Consider the following 13,537-nt stretch of genomic DNA (forward strand, 5'->3'; position numbering starts at 1 on the left):
CAGGACAGGTTGAGCAGTTAATAAAGCGTACACTATCCTTGGCTTTATTAATAGGGGCATAGAGTACAAGAGTAAGTTATGTTGAACTTGTATAAGACACTAGCTCAGCCTCAGCTGGAGTACTGCGTCCAATTCTGGCCACCGCAATTTGGGTAAGGGCATCGGAGAGAGTGCAGAAACGATTCATGAGAATGGTTCCAGAGATGAGGAACTTCAGTAATGAAGATAGATTGGAAAAGTTGGGACTGTTTTCCGTGGAGAAGAGAAAGCTGGGAGGTGCTTTGATAGAGGTATTCAAAATTATGAGAGGCCTGGACAGAGTAGATAGAGAGAAACTGTTCCCACTCATGAAAGAAGCGAGAATGAGAGGGCACAGATTTGAAGTATTTGGTCAGAGAAGCAAAAGTGCCATGAGGAAAACCCTTTTCACGCAGCGAGTGGTTAAGAACTGGAATGCGCTGCCTGAGAACATGGTGGAGGCAGGTTCAATTGAAGCATTCAAAAGGGAATTAATTAGTTATACAAAAGGGAATTAATTACTTATACAAAAAGGAATTAATGGAGCTGCTGGCTGATAAGTCCTCAGGTCCTGATGGGCTTTATCCTAGGGTTTTAAAAGAGGTGGCTACTGAGGTAGTAGATGCATTGGTGTTAATTTTTCAAAATTTGTAGATTCCGGAAAGGTTCCATCAGACTGGAAAGTAGTAAATATAACCCCTCTAGTCAAGGAGAGGGGCGGGAGGGAAGGCAGAAAACAAGTAACTATAGGCCAGTTAGCTTGAGGTCTGACGTGGGGAAGGTGTTAGAATCAATCATTAAGGAGACTATAGCAGGGCACAGAGAAGAACTCAAGGTAATCGGGAATAGTCAGTATGGTTTTGTGAAAGGGAAATCATGTTTAACCAATTTATTGGAGTTCTTTGAAGGAATAACATGCATTGTGGAGCCCGTTGGCGTACGGTACTTGGATTTCCAGAAGGCATTTGACAAGGTGCCACATAGAAGGTTACTGCACAAAGTAAAAACTCATGGTGTAGGGGGTAACATATTAGCATGAATAGAAGATTGGTTGGCTGGCAAAAAAACAGAGAGTATGCATAAATGGGTCCTTTTCTGATTTGCAGGATGTGATGAGTGGAATCCTGCAGGGGTCTATGCTGGGGCCTCAACTTTTTACAATTTATATTAATGACTGAGATGACGGGAGCAATGGCATGTTTGCTAAATTTGCAGATGACAAAGATAGGTCGGAAAGTCTGTTGTGAAGATGAAATAAGGAGGTTGCAGACTGATACAGATAGGTTGAGTAAGCGGGCAAAAATCTGGCACATGGAGTATAATGTGGGAAAATGTGAAGTTGTTCGCTTTAGCAGGAAGAATAAAAAAAAAGAGTATTTCTTAAAAGGGGAGCAACTGCAGAATTCTGAGGTGCAGAGGGATCTAGGTGTTCTAGTGCAGGAATCACAAAAGGTTAGTATGCAGGTACAGCAAGTGTCATGGTCCTGTAGCTTTTCTCCAGGGAATATGCAGTTTGCCTTTAAGGCTTGCAAATGATCAGTACTGCTTTAAGAACCAGCAATCCTCAGGAGTTCGAGAAAATGCATTTTTGGTTGCCGTTGGATACAACCATTTGGAGACTGCGATTCAAAGAGTGCATTCTCATTACCATAGATACAGCCACTTGGAGTGAGTATCAAGCGATACATTTGTCACAATTCAATTTTGAACTGGCTTTTTAGTTGAAGACAGTTTGTTCTAACAGAGGACACACAAACAGACAGCTGTGGTGTTAGCACCTGAAAACAGAGCTCTCAGCCATTTAAACTGAAGGAAGAGAAATTTAGTCTGTTTAATTATCTGTCAAAATTCTAAAAAGGTCAAGTGATAATTTGAACTGAAGGAAGGGAAGTTTAGACTCTGACAATCTTTTATCCCTCAAAAACTCTAAAGTCAGATTGATTCCATTGAAAGTGTTTGCAAGTCATTAATTGTTGAAATTCGCTGAAGGAAGGAAAGCATCACTTATTGCTAGAATTAGACGATGGACTGTTCTACTGTGGAAGAACCTTTTATCCCCATCGGACAGCTGTGAGGACTTCAAGCAACATTGGACTGTAAATGTGCAAGGACTGTAATTTTTTCTATTTTAAATGTTGTTTATATCCTCATGGTATTAGTTTTTCTAATTAAACAGTTAATTTGCTGATTTAAAGACATCTGTTTTGGTTAGCCTCATTTGGGGGTTAATGGATGGTACAATTTGGATGGGTCTTTCTTTAATTTGGAAAGTTTTAAATGATATGTTAGGCGATCTGTGGAGCGGTGGGATTGAATTAACAGTGCATTTCTCCCACCACAATCAGAATCATATATTTTGATTGGGGGCTTTGACTGGAGCAGTCGGTTGTAACACCAGTAATAAAGAAGGCTAATGGAATGCTAACCTTTATTATGTGAGGAATTGAAAATAAAAGTAAGGAAGTTATGCTTCAGTTATACAGGGCATGAGTGAAACCACAGGCGTTGGAGGCAGTTCAGAGGAGGTTTACTGGATTGATACCTGGAATGAGCGGCTTGTCTTATGAGGAAAGGTTGGACAGACTGGGCTTGTTTTAACTGGAGTTTAGAAGAGCGAAGGTAAAGGCCTGCTCGGGTCTGCAAAAAGAACCCGATCCAAGTCCGACAGAACCACATCCGACCCAGGCCCAAGTCCTTCCACTTTCTCCCGCTCCCGACCCGACCATCAGTTAATTTACCTTCCGTTTTTCACTTTGTTGCTGATTTGCACAAGCTTAAATAACTGTAACAAAACCACCTTTTTAGTCCAAAAAAAAAATTAACAGTGGAGCCACTTACCTGTGATAGAGCGTGTCCGACCTGAGGCCGAATGCCGGACCCGGAAGTGCAACCTGACCCGACCCGAATCTGACACATGTCGTCGGGTCCCATCGGTTTCCGGTCAAGTAGCAGACCTCTAAGTGAGGGGAAACTTGATTGAAGTATATAAGATCCTGAACGGTCTTCATAAGGTGGATGTGGAAAGGATAGTTCCTCTTGTGGGTGAGTCCAGAACTCGGGGGCACTGTTTTAAAATTAGGGGTCGCCCTTCGAGGACAGAGATGTGGGGAAATTATTTGCTCTCAAGGGTTTTTTTTAAAGAGATACAGCACTGTAACAGGCCCTTCGGCTCATCGAGTCTATGCCGACCAACAACCACCCATTTATACTAACTCTACAGTAATCCCATATTCCCGACCATCTACCTACACTAGGGGCAATTTACAATGGCCAATTTACCTATCACCTGCAAGTCTTTGGCTGTGGGAGGAAACCGGAGCACCCGGTGGAAACCCACGCGGTCACAGGGAGAACTTGCAAACTCCGCACAGGCAGTACCCAGAATTGAACCCGGGTCCCTGGAGCTGTGAGGCTTCAGTGCTAACCACTGTGCCGCCCCAGGGCGCCGCCGGGGTTGTGCAGCTTTGGAATTCTCTCCCTCAGAAGGTGGTGGAGGTGGGGTCATTGAATATTTTTAAGGCGTAAATAGATAGATTCTTGTTAGGTAAAGGAATCAAAGATTATCCGGGGTAGATGGGAGTGCGGAATTCGAGACAGCAACATATCAGCCATGATCTTATTAAATGGCGGAGCAGCCTTGACGGGCTGAATGGCCTACTGCTGCTAATTCGTTTGGTAACACGCAGATTAGAGGGAAAAGGCAGGGCAATGGAACTGAGTGATTTGCTGTTTGGGCGATCAGCTGCAGACACGATGGGCCGATTGGCCTCTTTCTGCACTGTAACAATTCTGTGAACCCGCCTCCCTCTCACTTGCTGGAACCGCGCTCTCTGCCTCAACCCCTGCTGGCCGCACCTGCTCAGCTCACACCGCCCGCCTGGCTGAATGACGGCAGCTCCGGACAAATCGGAAGAGCGGGGGCGGGACTGGAGGACCTGACGGGATGTGGGTCCTCCAACCAATCGGAGCAAATAGGGGCGGGGCTTGCATCAAAGAGCGGGTGGGGCCGCCGCTGTCCTCCCGTCCCGCCCCACTCTTGCCACGGGTCCGGAGCTGCTGTCAATCGTCCAGGCATTGTGAGCTCACAGGTCAAAGGTCATATACCAACTGGACAGGCGCATTGTGGAATTGTGTTTGGAGGCAGTGTGGGTGATGGCGGTGGAGAGACGCTTCTGCTGCTGGTGGGCTTCAGAAACACCCGGTGTAGGCCTCAACACCCCCAATAAAAAGCTCCCGGTCGCGCGTTTGCACCGAGCGGGGCGACGGCTGCGGGGCTTCTCCCGGTGACAGGCCCGGGGTTAACGGCTGCCAGATTTCCAGCTCTTTTGGAGGAATTAAAGATTAATAAAGTGTAACATCAAAGGAGAAAACTTTAAAGGAAACTGAGCTCAGTTATAAAGGGGCCTGGGGGAGGGGGGGGAGGAACCATTTGGGACACAGCACAGGGCAGGAGGTCCCCCCTCCCTGGTTCCACAAAGACTCCCCTTGGACTGGGCCACACCTGGGCAGCGCTGGCTCAAGGTGCAGGAAGCTGCTAGGCTGAGCTGTGGACTGGGAGGAGTGGGGGGTTTGACTGACAGGAGGGGGATATCAGGGCAGGTACACACACTGCTCCCCCTTTTCCTCCTGGGATCTTTTACTGGAGTCGTGTTGCTGAGTGTTTCTAAACTCTGTCTCCCTATCCCGGTAATGTTGGTGGATTGGAGGTTGCTGTGAGTGTTGGACTATATTGTCTCTCCTCATTCTTCCTCCTTCTCCCACACCGCTTTCCAGGCTGCAGGCTCCGGCAGCTCGATGTGCCTGAGATGTTAACTGTGCTTCTTTCTTCACAGATGTTGCCTGAACTGAGTATTTCCAATGTTTTCTCCTTTTATTTCAGATTTCCAGCATCCGCAGTATTTTGAACATAGAACATAGAACAATACAGCACAGTACAGGCCCTTCGGCCCACGATGTTGTGCCGACCCTTTAACCTACTCTAAGATCAAACTAGCTACCTACTCTTCATTCTACTATCATCCATGTACCTATCCAAGAGTCGCTTAAATGCCCCTAATGTATCTGCTACTACCACCGCTGGGAGCGCATTCCACGCACCCACCACTCTCTTTTGCTTTTGTTTTATTACAGACATTGCTCACAGAACTGAGTCGGGAAACATAGACGGACCAATTAAGAGCCACTTTATTATCAGGGTGAGTGTTGGATGTGGAAGTCGGTTCCATCAGTTTGAGCTGCAGTGGAGATGGAGGAGCAGCTGCTGGCTTTAATCTGAGTACTTTTGTGCCCAGTCAGACCCAATGGGTTTTCAATGCGAGGCTGTCAAGAGAGGTAGATTGCAGGGGAGATGAGGTTGCTAAATGGACACTAGCCCCTCAATGTAAAAGAGTATTGTTTCAGTAACAAGTATTTCTGTAGAGGCTTTTAATTTATTTTACATATACGTGTTACTTCAATCCTGGGATATGGGTGTCATTAGCCAGACCAGCATATATTGCCAATCCCCAGTTGTCCATTGAGAAGGTAATGGTGGGCCTTCTTCTTGAACCGCTGCAGTCTGTGTGGTGAAGGTGCTCCCACAATGGTGTTAGGGAAGGAGTTACAGGATTTTCACCCAGTGATGATGAAGGAACGGTGATATATGTCCAAGTTAACATCGACTTGTATTTCTATAGTACCTTTCATAAAATAAATGTTCCAAAGTGTTTCACAGGAGTGTTATAAAGCAACATTTGACACTGAGCCACATGAGGTATGAGGGCAGATGATCAAAAGCTTGATCAGAGAGGTAGGTTTTAATCAGTGTCTGAATCAGGGAAGGTGATGTAGAGAGGCGGAGAGGATTAGGGACAGATTTCCAAAGATTATGTCCTTGGCAGCTGAAGGCACGGCCACCAGTGGTGGAGCAATGAAAATCAGGGATGCTCAAGATGTCAGAATTAGATGAACCCTGATCTCTCGGAGGGTTGTAGGTCTGGAGGAGATTATAGAGATAGTGAGGGGTGAGGGCATGGAGGGATTTGAAAACAAGGATAAGGATTTTAAAATTGAGGTGCTGCTTCACTGGGAGCCTGTGTAGGCCAGTGAGCACAGTGGTGATGGGTGAACAGGACTTGGTTCGAGTAAGGACACAGGCAGCAGAGTTTTGGAAGATCTCAAGTTTACAGAGGGTAGAATGTGGGAGGCCGGCCAGGAGTGTGTTAGAATAGTCAAGTTGAGAGGTAACAAATACATGGATGTAAGTTTCAGAGGTCGATGATCTGAGGCAGTGGCGAAGTCGGGCGATGTTACTGAGGTAGAAATAAGCGATCTGAGTGATGGTGCTGATATGCAGTCGGAAACTCATCTCGGGGTCAAATATGACACCAAGGTTATGAACCGTCTGGTTTAGCCTCAGACAGTTGCCAGGGAGAGGGATGGAGTTGGTGACTAGGGAGTGGAGTTTGTAGCAGGAACTGAAGACAATGGCTTCAGGTTTCCCAATATTTCATTGAAGGAAATTTCTGTTCATCCAGTACTGGATGTCAGACAAGTCAGGATGGTGTGTGACTTGGAGGTGATGGTGTTCACATACACCTGCTACCCTGGTCCTTCTAGATGTTGGAAGTTGATGGTTTGGGAGGTTCTGGCAAAGTTCTGGTGGAGTTGTAGATATATAAAATCCCTCTCCTCTCCCTGCCTCTCCCATTTCTCTTTCTCTCTCTCTCTTTCCTCCCTTAGAGGGTGGCAAATGTTGTGCCCCTGTTCAAGAAAGGGAATAGGAACAACCCTGGGAATTACAGGCCAGTTAGTCTTACTTCGGTGGTAGGCAAGTTGATGGAAAAGGTGCTGAGGGATAGGATTTCTGAGCATCTGGAAAGACACTGCTTGATTCGGGACAGTCAGCACGGTTTTGTGAGGGGTAGGTCTTGCCTCACAAGCCTGATTGAATTCTTTGAGCAGGTGACCAAGCAAGTGGATGAGGGTAAACCAGTGGATGTGGTGTACATGGATTTTAGTAAGGCATTTGATAAGGTCCCCCATGGTAGACTTATGGAGAAAGTCAGGAGGCATGGGATAGTGGGGAATGTGGCCAGTTGGATTAAGAATTGGCTAACTGATAGAAGGCAGAGAGTGGTCTTAGATGGTAAATACTCAGCCTGGAGCCCAGTTACCAGTGGCGTGCCGCAGGGATCAGTTCTGGGTCCTCTCCTGTTTGTGATTTTTATTAACGACTTGGATGAGGAAGTCGAAGGGTGGGTCAGTAAATTTGCAGATGATACAAAGGTTGGTGGAGTTGTGGATACCGAGGAGGGCTATTGTCGTCTGCAAAGGGACTTGGATAGGTTGCAGTGCTGGGCTGAAAAGTGGCAGATGGAGTTTAACCCTGAAAAGTGTGAGGTCGTCCATTTTGGAAGGACAAACATGAATGCAAAATACTGGGTTAACGGTAGGGTTCTTGGGCATGTGGAGGAGCAGAGAGACCTTGGGGTCTATGTGCATAGATCATTGAAAGTTGCAACTCAAGTGGATAGGGCTGTGAAGAAGGCATATGGGGTGTTAGCGTTCATTAGCAGAGGGATTGAATTTAAGAGCCGTGAGGTGATGATGCAGCTGTACAGGACCTTGGTAAGGCCTCATTTGGAGTACTGTGTGCAGTTCTGGTCGCCTCATTTTAGGAAGGATGTGGAAGCCTTGGAGAGGGTGCAGAGGAGATTTACCAGGATGTTGCCTGGAATGGAGAATAAGTCTTACGAGGAAAGGCTGAACATTCTAGGCCTCTTCTCATTAGAAAGGAGAAGGATGAGGGGTGACATGATAGAGGTTTATAAGATGATCAGGGGAATAGATAGGGTAGACAGTCAGAAACTTTTTCCCCGGGTGGAGCAAAGCGTTACAAGGGGTCATAAATTTAAGGTGAAGGGTGGGAGATATAAGGGGGATGTCAGGGGAAGGTTCTTTACCCAGAGAGTGGTCGAGGCATGGAATGCCTTGCCCGGGGAAGTTGTTGAGTCAGAAACTTTAGGGACTTTCAAAAGGCTTTTGGATAGGTATATGGATAAAGGAGAATGATGGGGTATAGATTAAATTGTCCTTGACAGAGGACAAAGGATCGGCACAACATTGTGGGCCGAAGGGCCTGTTCTGTGCTGTATGTTCTATGTTCTATGTTCTATGTTCTAGAGGGCAGAGTCTTGTATAGGTCCAGACTGGGTGTCAGGTTCCCTTCCCTGAAGGACATTAGTGAACCAGTTGGGGTTGTACATCAATCCAGCAGCCTCCATGGTCACATTTTCCTAGTGTCGGCCCCATAAATTACCAGATTCATTCAGCTCCATTTCACAACCGCCTTTGTGTTTTTGTGGGTTCTCTCACACTGTTTTTTTCTGTTTTAAATCAATTTCACAGGGTTTTGGAAGGGGAGGAATTGCAGCCATGAAATGCAAAGCAAACGTCAGATCAGGATCTGAAGGCGCCACCCAATTCAGCGTAACCTTAATATCACCGGATTTTGAAGGTGAAAGGAAAAAGCAGCGATCATAGCGGGGAGAAACTGTACACGTGTTCTGTGTGTGGACGAGGTTTCAGCCGATCATCTGGCCTGTCGAAACACAAGTGCAGTCACACTGGGAAGAAACCAACTAAATATGGGGAATGTGGAAAGGGATTGAATTATCCAGTTGAGCTGGAAACTCATCCACGCAGTCACACCCTAGATAGGCTATTCACCTGCTCAGATTGTGAGAAGGGATTCACTCATTCATCTGATCTGCTGACACTTCAGCGAGTTCACTGACGAGAGACCTTTTAAATATCCATTCTGTGGGAATTGCTATAAAAATTCTGCTGAACCCATGTCCCATCAAGGTGTTCACGCTGACAAGAGACCATTCAGGTGCTCTCACTGCGGGACTGGGTTCAGGCAATCATCTGAACTCACTGCACACCAGCGAGTTCATACTGGAGAGAGGCCGTTCACCTGCTCCGTGTGTGGGAAAGGATTCACTCAGGTTTCCCACATGCTGGCACACCAGCGAGTTCACACTGGGGAGAGGCCATTCACCTGCCCAGAGTGTGGGAAGGGATTCACTACTTCATCGGACCTGCTGAAACACCAGCGAGTTCACACTGGAGAGAGGCCGTTCACCTGCTCAGCGTGTGAAAAGGGATTCACTCAGTTATCCACCCTGATGAGACACCAGCGAGTTCACACTGGGGAGAGGCCGTTCACCTGCACTGAGTGTGGGAAGGGATTCACTACGTCATCTGACCTCCTGACACACCAGCGAGTTCACACTGGGGAGAGGCCATTCACCTGCCCAGAGTGTGAGAAGGGATTCACTACATCATCGGACCTGCTGAAACACCAGCGAGTTCACACTGGAGAGAGGCCATTCACCTGCTCAAAGTGTGGGAAGGGATTCACTCAGTTATCCATTCTGCTGAAACACCAGCGAGTTCACACTGTGGAGAGGCCATTCACCTGCACTGAGTGTGGGAAGGGATTCACTACTTCATTCGACCTGCTGAAACACCAGCGAGTTCACACTGGGGAGAGGCCATTCATCTGCCCAGAGTGTGGGAAGGGATTCACTCAGTTATCCCACTTGCTCACACACCAACGCGTTCACACTGGGGAGAGACCGTTCACCTGCTCAGTGTGTGGGAAAGGATTCATTTCTTCATCCGACCTGCTGAAACATCAGCGCGTTCATACTGGGGAGAGACCGTTCACCTGCTCAGTGTGTGGGAAGGGATTCATTTCTTCATCTGACCTGCTGAGACACCAGCGAGTTCACACTGGGGAGAAGCCATTCACCTGCTCAGAGTGTGGGAAGGGATTCGCTCAGTTATCCACATTGCTGACACACCAGCGAGTTCACACTGGGGAGAGGCCATTCACCTGCTCAGAGTGTGGGAAGGGATTCACTACTTCATCTGACCTGCTGAGACACCAGCGAGTTCACACTGGGGAGAAGCCATTCACCTGCTCAGAGTGTGGGAAGGGATTCACTCAGTTATCCCATCTGCTGACACACCAACGAGTTCACATTGGGGAGAGGCTGTTCACCTGCGCTGAGTGTGGGAAGGGATTCACTCAGTCATCGCACCTCCTGACACACCAGCGAGTTCACAAGTAACTCGGGGATGAGACTTTTCTGCCAAATGGAGGATTTACGACATTTGAGTTTCAGAAATACACAATTGGCTTCTCACTTTCCGATATTTGTTTCAATGCCACAAAGCTGTTTTTAAGTCGTCTTTGTTTTTGATTTTCTTACACTTCGTTGGAAATGAACTTGAACAGGAAAGCAAGTGGGTGCAACTGCATACTCCTTCACAACCTAAGTGTACCAGTCTTCTGTAAATGGCCAAAAGGAGGTGTGTGTATACACAGACCTGTCGTGGGGAAGGGTTAGAATCGATCATTAAGGAGGCTACAACTGGGCACTGAGAAAAACTCAAGGTATTCGGGAATAGTCGGCATGGTTTTGTGAAAGAGAAATCGTGTTTAACCAATTTATTGGAGTTCTTTGAAGGAGTAACGTGCTGTGGTTAAAGGGAAGCCAGTTGTACTGTACTTGGATTTCCAGAAGGCATTTGACAAGGTGCCCCATAAAAGGCTATTGCACAAAGTAGAAACTCATGGTGTAGGGGGTAACGTATTAACATGAATAGAAGATTGGCTGGCTGACAGATGACAGTTTATATAAATGGGTCCTTTTCTGATTGGCAGGATGTGACGAGCGGAGTTTCGCAGGGCTCTATGCTGGAGCCTCGACTTTTTACAATTTATATCAATGACTTAGATGAGGGGAGTGATGGCATTGTAGCTAAATTTGCAGATGGCACAAAGATAGGCAGGAAAGTATGTTGTGAAGAGGACATAAGGAGGTTGCAGACCGATATAGTTAGGTTGAGTGAGTGGGAAAAATCTGGCAGATGGAATATAATGTGGGTAAATGTGAAGTTGTTCACTTTGGCAGGAAGAATTAAAAAGCAGAGTATTACTTAAACAGAGAATGACTGCAGAACTCAGGTGCAGAGCGATCTAGGTATTCTAGTGCATGAGTCACAAAAAGTAATAAAGAATGTTAATGGAATGCTATCTGTTAGTATGAGAGGAATTGAATATAAAAGTAAGGATGTTATGCTTCAGTTATACAGGGCATTGGTGAGAGCACACCTCGAATAGTGTGCGCAGTTTTGGTCTCCTTATTTAAGAATGGATGTAAATGTGTTGGAGCCGGTTCAGAGGAGGTTTACTAGATTGATACTTGGAATGAGCGGGTTGTCTTATGAGGAAAGGTTGGACAGACTGGGCTTGTTTTCACTGGAGTTTAGAAGAACGAGGGGAGACTTAATTGAAGTATATCAGATCCCGACGGTCTTGACAAGGTGAATGTGGAAAGAATATTTCCTCTTGTGGGTGAGTCCAGAACTAGGGGGCACTGTTTCAAAATTAGGGTGACCTCTGCTCCTAATTCGTATGCTTGTATGTATGACCAATTCCCAGTGTTTGTTTTTGCCTTCATAGTATATCTTAGCAGTGATCACTTGAGAACTGACACAGCTCATTTGATACGGTTTAAAATTAATGGTGCAGCATCAGTAGCTGGCAAGTCACTGGTCTGCAGCAAAAACATTGGTCTGTCAGTAGGAATTTGAAACTTGCTTCCATTTACACAGCAGTGTGTGTCTGTAGTAATTTCTGAAAACCCTGCACAAACTGGTTACTGAATGTGAATATCCTGCAGTGAGCATGAACTGTATAAACTTAATATGTCCTGTACTTTGCAGCAACTGAAGTGATCTGGAATTTCCACTTATCGGTTTGCTCAGGTGTATGGCTGAATTCCATTCATTGTTCATCTCCACTTTCACTGTCTACTACCCCACACTGTAAACCTGGGTTGTCCAACATAAGGCCCCGGGGCCCAGATCCAGCCTGCCAAAGGTTTCCATCCAGCCCTCGGGTGTAAACTGTACCCGGGGCCGTTCCTCATCCTCATCAGGGGTCCGTAATTGGAGATGAGAAATTTCCCTTTGTGGCCTTCTTGTAGACCGGCTTTTTAAAAAAAAAAATCACGCTGAGTTTCACAGTCGACAGATCCTGACATCAGGAACAGCAGTTTCTGAACTTGGGACGGATTCGGGATGTTTAAAAAAGTCTGGTGGAAAACCCCGCATCTATCCGAAGTTCAGAAACTGCTGTTGCTGATGTCAGGATCTGTCAGCTGTGAAACTGACTTGAGATTTAAGAAAAACTGATCAACCAACATTCTTGCTCTCTGCAACTGTCAGAGAGGGAGAGAGATAGTGTGGGGGGCGGGGGGGGGCAGAGAGAGAGACCGAGTGAGGGAGGCAGAGAGAGAGTGTAAGTGAGGGGGGGCAGAGAGTGAGAGCGAGGGGGGGGTGCAGGGAGAGCGAGGGGGGACAGGGAGAGCGGGGGGTGGGCAGGGAGAACAGGAGAGCGAGTGAGGTGGGCAGGGAGAGAGGGCGAGCGAGGGGGGGGCAGAGGGAGAGAGGGCAAGCGAGGGGGGGCGCGGGAGAGCGAGGGAGGTGGGGGCAAGGGAGGAAGAGAGAGGGAGCACAGAGCGACAGGGGAACGAGGTGGGGGGAGAGAGAGGGGCGGAGAGTGAGAGGGGGTGGGCAGGGAGATGGTGGAGGGGCAGACAGAGAGCAGAGGGGGGTGCAGCAAGAGAGGGGGAGGGCAAATAGGGGGCAGAGAGGGAGAGCAAGAAGGAGAGAGAGAGAGTGATTCAGATCACTCTTGTCAGAATGAAATCTATCCAGAATACTCTGCATCACTACAAGAAGTGTGCGGGCAAACACTCAGTACTTGTGCAGGCACAAAAATGCTTGGTATCTCACTAAATCAATATCTGTCCAACATAGTGACCAGAAAGTCAGTCAATAAATTATTCTTCTCATTTAAAGCTTCTTCTCAAAAATGCACCTTTGTTGTTGTTTTGATTAACAGTAAGATAAAGTTTAATGCCTTTATCTTTCTGAAATTGGCTCATCTGCCCCCCATGTAAGACAAAAATTGTAATGTGACCCCCATGCGAAAAGGTTGAAGAACACAGCTGTAAACCTTGAGTCAGTGTGAAGCTGTCTTTTGCACCATAGTGATGCAAGGCAAGAAGTATAACTCTGGCCATCTTTCTTCAGTGTGTGGTTTGACATTGCTTACGATTATCTGGAAAAGGCTGTTCTGCACCACAAGTGCTGTGTATTGGCTGCAGTGCAACTATCCTGTGAGCTCTCTGCAGTCACTATAAATGGTCACTGGGTATCTGAGGCTGATGGCACAATACTCTGTACATGTATGAATATGTATATACAGAGTGCTGCCTTTCTCCAAGCCAACACAATAGTTATGATTTGCAGCTCACCTTGCTGTTAAATGCAGCTGCCACTGCACCAATGGGTGCAGTTGAACAGGATCCAGAAGTCCACTGTTGGGATATACAGCTGTCCATTGGACCTACTGCATTGTCACAGAGCCAATACCAAACTTTTGAGCCTGATTTGG

At 46.9% G+C, this 13,537-nt stretch overlaps 1 pseudogene; it reads left to right on the forward strand.

The window, feature by feature from the left end:
• Positions 1–12,297, forward strand: part of LOC137348766 (zinc finger protein 721-like) — a 60,166-nt pseudogene extending 47,869 nt beyond the window's left edge.
• The last annotated feature ends 1,240 nt before the right edge of the window (positions 12,298–13,537 follow it).

Source organism: Heterodontus francisci, chromosome 34, assembly GCF_036365525.1.
Source record: "Heterodontus francisci isolate sHetFra1 chromosome 34, sHetFra1.hap1, whole genome shotgun sequence".
Taxonomy (NCBI): domain Eukaryota; kingdom Metazoa; phylum Chordata; class Chondrichthyes; order Heterodontiformes; family Heterodontidae; genus Heterodontus; species Heterodontus francisci.